The sequence below is a fragment of the Propithecus coquereli genome, unplaced genomic scaffold (genome assembly GCF_000956105.1).
Source record: "Propithecus coquereli isolate 6110/MARCELLA unplaced genomic scaffold, Pcoq_1.0 Scaffold463, whole genome shotgun sequence".
Taxonomy (NCBI): Eukaryota; Metazoa; Chordata; class Mammalia; order Primates; family Indriidae; genus Propithecus; species Propithecus coquereli.
In genome coordinates, this window is record NW_012150430.1 from 861652 (window position 1) to 866968 (window position 5317).

The following is a 5317-nucleotide window of genomic DNA, read 5'->3' on the forward strand; positions in this document are numbered from 1 at the left end:
TGAAATACAATGCACATAAATTGGTGAAAGCTTCAACAACAACAATAAAAGAGATGATAAACAAACCCATCAGATAAATGAAAATTGCTCAAAACAAGCAGTTCAATATTCAACATATGATCCTTCTTTTACAGATATCTTTGGAAAACATTGCCACTGTAGACAAAATTATGAATACCTCATTTTCCAAATTGATTTTGCGTGATTCTACTGTTCTCCCTGTTTTTTCCTAAGCATAACTTCTATTTAGTCATTCTGTGAATGTTTCTCAGAGGACATAGTCAGGATGCTGATTATTTAAACATAAGTAGTTTTCATTTGGAGAAGCAAGAACTATGAATTCCAATTTTCCCCCCAAACCCCAATTTTACAGTATCCCATTAACATAATGGGTTATACATGGCTAATCTCCGGGCTCTTAAAAGTTTTGTTCCCAAGTCATCAACTTCTGAAACTTTTCATAAAGTATTATAAGAACCTTAATACTGACAAGCTTAACTAGTATAAATGGCAAAGGAAACTCCAGAAGCTATTACCCAGAGGCTGGGTAAAAAGCAAAATGCCAGACAAAATTTGGTGAGCCCATGTGACCTCCAGTCTTGCTTTGATACTCTAACCAAAACCCTCCCCCGGGAAACTTTATAATCGTTCCTTTAAATCACCGGTTGAACACTAGAAACCCCACCCCTCATCCCTCTGAAAGAAAAAATTTTAGCAATCATATTTTCCCATCTGCCGTTACAGAAAGGGCGTGTAGCCATCTGAAAGTCCCAGAATTAGCACTGTCATCCCGTCTTGCCCATTAGTTTTACTGCAGCAAAGACTAGTGAAACACTGAAAAATATACCTGTAGTCTCTCTTTCCCTGGTTTCATCCTAACCTCCCCCGAATACAGATTCAATACATTTTTCCCTCTCAAGGAATAAATGCATTTTAAGCATCAGCATCATAGAAACACAGCATCAATAAAGCAGTGACTTCTCCCCCAACCCCAGGTTTTACCTGTTATGCTAATACAAAGACATTGAAAGGAAGAAAAGCTGCAGCTTTGCCCAGTAACATTCTCATTGCAGCAGACAGCACAATTTTGTACTTACAGATCTTACCAGGGAAATGTCTCGGGATCTTTACAATTTTTCTGCAGAACTCTGTTTCAAGCTCTCAGCCAGGCATGCTGTGCATCCAGGCAGAACCAAGCCGTATGGAATGTCTATGCAGCTGGGAGATAATGGGACTCTTTTTCCCAGCTGGGACTGCAAGCCTTTTATCCACTGAGTATTGCGTGGCTCTTCTCTGGTCTTAAGCGTGAAATACGCTCCTCTCCTGCTGCATTCCTGACGGAACCTAGACAATTAGTTCTTGAAGCACATGTGCAAAGCTCTCGTTTGGAATATTCAACAGGAAAATTCTCCCTACATTGAAATCCAGTCCTATCTTCATCATCCTTCACAGAATCAGAGAGAGCTGAGAGCAGCTGCCATTCCAGTGGCATGAAAGATTAAATTCACCCTCCTCTTTCTTTGACTGGAGACAGTCACTCCTGTCGGGTCATCAGAAAATCTCTCTTATTGAAAACTGGGTCAGACTAACTACTTATTAGGTTTCCAACAGGAAAGGAAGTCATTTTTTTTCTTCCTCTGGTCTCACTGCATTGTCATTTGCAAGCAAAGATTAAGCCGGTCAAGAGTCTGCACTGATTTAGACTGTATTCAAACGTAAGCTTTCTGAAGCATGCCAGTAACTACTGCTATTAGTTAGGGTGAAGAGAAAAGGGAAATAAAATGAAAGGATCATATGCACTGTCATTAAAGGCTTGGCTTTCTAAATTATATTTAAAAATATGTGCATGAGGCTTCTTAAAGACAGGTAAGTATGTAAAGAAAGTGGAGTCAAACAAGACCAAAAGAGTGTTGCTGCTCTCCCAAGCAACAGATTTGCAGTCTCCAGAGACAGAGAACAAGTGTCTATGTGTTTGCATAATAGCTCTGCAAGGAAAAGAATGGTCATTGTGTTTCACACTGAGTTCTCCAACTAAACTTTTTAATATGTTTGCTTCTTGTCATTGGTTTTGAAGGGACTCACTGCTTGAAGAAAAAAAGCTAAGGAACAGGAGAAGCACATGGATGCACACAGAGACACTAACATGTACACGCATAGCTGTAACATGAGAACAGAATAATAGTTTGGACTTATTTTCCTGTCATAATAAAAAGAAATTATACTCTTAGCATTTTAATGCAAATGGATGCTGAGAAAATGAAATCCATAAATCGAATGTAAGTCAGTCAAAAGGTATCTTCTGAAAGTTTCTATGGCTGTATTTTATGACTACGTTCTATGCATTTCTATGATTATATTCTGCTGTAAATTCATCAGTTACACACTTCATTTCTTCATTGGGTCTAACTACCATCATAAAAGATTTTAGAGAGGCGATGATGCTTCTTAACACTAGGTAAACTCAAAATGTGCTATACTACTCTTCCCTACAATTCATGGGTAGGCAAACTGGATGAATAACTTCATAGAGATCACATTGGTCTTAATTGAACTTCTATTTTTTTTTTAACTTAGGAGTATTTCTTGCTCTATAGAAATAAAAATATTTTTATTTGTAAAAATGCCACAGTGAATTTTTCTGTGGAGGTATAAGAAAGATAATTATGATGTAGTGGGTTTTTCCATGAAGAGGAATTCATTCAATATGAAGGACCCTTTACCTATACCTCCAACACTTCTGCCCCATATTCAAGGACAGCGGATTGCTTTGCTTTCTATTTTACTGAAAAAGAAGTAAGAATCAGAAGAGACCTTCAGTAAGACCCTACCATAGCATCTAGTCACATACCTGCCCCTGTTACCACAGACTGCGTTCATCTTATATTCAGGGTGAACCAGGCGCCCTCTTCAGGCCAAGCCCTCCACCTGTGCTCTAGATACGACCTCTCTTGCATATTCAAGGGATAGTTGCAGCCACTTGTCCCTCTTTCTTCAGAATCACCAGCTCTCCTTCCCTTCTGTAGCATTATAGCACAGAGATTTGCTGCTACTTGTCCCACCTTAAAAATTAAAAACCTTTTTGATCTTACATCTTTCTCCAGATATTGCTTCATTTCCCTGCTTTTTATATAGTAAAGCACCTTGAATGAATTCTCTATACATATTATCTCCATTCATCCTTTCTTATTTTATCTTGAATCCAGTGTAATCGGTCTTTGCCCCCACTATTCCACATAAGTACCTCTTGTCATATTCAACACTGAATTACACATTGAAAAATGCAACAGTCAACTACTCTCAGTCCTCATTTTATTTGATCTATCACTAGCATTTAACACAGTTTACCAGGTACTCCTCCTTTAAGCACTGCCTTTATTTACCTTCCTGATTTTTCTTCCGTCTCACTGTCTTCTCTTTTTCAGATCCTTTTGTTAGTATCTTCTCCTTTCATTAATCTTTAAACACTGGGAGGCAGCAAGGGTCTAAAATAAGACCTGACCTAAGTAAGTGAAGAAATATACTATGTTCATGGATCAGAAAACTCAATTTTTTAAGAGGTCAATTATCGTTCAATGGGTCTTTAGATTTAAAATAATTTCGGTCCGAAATCTCAGTAAGTTTTCATGTAGCAATTGTCAAGTGAGGCTAAAATTATATGGAAATGAAAATAACCAAAAAAGTAAAATCAAAATGATAAAGAACCAAGTTGTCAAACATATCCTCTGGTTTTGCAATTTACTACTAACCTAAAGTGGTGAAGGCAGTGTGGTACTGGCAGGATAGGTCAATACAACATAACTGAGTGTCCAAAAACAGACCCACACATATACAGTGAATTGATTTTAGACAAAGGTGTCGGGTAATTCAATGATAAAGGCATTATAATTCACGAAGTGGTGCTTGAGCAAATAAATATTCATTTGGAAAAAGTTGACCTTAACCATTACCTCACACTATACACAAAAAATTGAGATAGATTATATACTTAAAGGCAAAGCTTTAAAACTTCTACAAAAAAATATATGACTCATTGGGTTAGGTGGACATTTCTTTGTATGCACATATACACACAAAAACACAAAACATAAAAGAAAAAATAGAAATATTGGACTTCTTCAAAATTAAAAATGAATGTTCTTTGAAATACATCATTAAGGAATTTTTACAACTCTATAACAAGAAGACAAGTGACCAGTTAAAAAATGAACAAAAGATATGAACAGATATTTCACCAAAGATATCTAAATGATATTTAAACACACAAAAAAGGTGCTCAACATCATTATTTATCAGAAAAATGCAAATCAAAACCACATGATACCATTACATACTCATTAAACAGGCTCAAATTAAGAACACTGAAAATGACAAAGTATTTTGAGGATGAAGCAACTGGAACTCTTATATCTTACTGGTAGGAGTATAATATGTTACAATTATTTTGTAAAGTAATTTGGCAGTTTCTTTAAATAATATCATGGAATAATTCCACTCATATGTATTCACTCAAAAGAAACCAAGGCATAAGTCCACACAAAGATTTGCAAGGGAGATTCATAGCAAATTTTTTCATAATAGCCAAAAATTGGAAGCAACACTGATAGCCATCAGCAGGGTAATGGATAAACAAATTATGATACATTCATAAGTGTAATCAAAGTTAGCAATAAAAAGATGCAAGTTACTGATACTCACAACTTGTGTTAATTCTAAAAATACTATGCTAACAGAAAGATATTCAAGAAAAATCAAAGCAATTCTATGCTGACAGAAAACAAAGAATGGTTGATTAGAGATTGGGGAGAGGAGATTAATTGCAAGTGGGCATTAAGGAATGTTTAGGGTAATGAATATATTCTGGTTTTCATTGTGGCAGTGATTGCATGGGTATATGCATTTGACAATCTTATGAAACTGTACAAATGGCTATATTTTATTTCATATTGAAGTATATCTCAGTAAAGTTGATTTTTAATAAATTGAATGATGACAGATAAGTTCCCTTAAAGACTTTGGAAAAACAAAATTAATAAGCTTATCATTCTACCAAAATATTATTGTTGTTGTTGCTGTTATTATTACTGACTTCAGTAGAACAATGAAAACCACTTCTCCAATCTCTTCTATGATTGTTAGTCATTTTGATTTTTTTTTTTTTTTTTGAGACAGAGTCTCACTCTGTTGCCTGGTGTACAATGCCATGGCGTCAGCCTAGCTCACAGCAACCTCAAACTCCTGGGCTTGAGCAATCCCACTGCCTCAGCCTCCCGAGTAGCTGGGACTACAGACATGCGCCACCATGCCCAGCTAATTTTTT

The 5317-nt window shown here is 36.1% G+C and overlaps 1 long non-coding RNA gene across 1 annotated transcript in view; it reads right to left on the minus strand.

The window, feature by feature from the left end:
* Positions 1-1647, minus strand: part of LOC105819025 — a 198031-nt gene extending 196384 nt beyond the window's left edge. Inside the window, exon 1 of the long non-coding RNA XR_001137940.1 lies at positions 1107-1647. This is a non-coding gene — a long non-coding RNA (uncharacterized LOC105819025). The remainder of the gene's footprint in view (positions 1-1106) is intronic.
* Positions 1648-5317: the final 3670 nt, after the last annotated feature.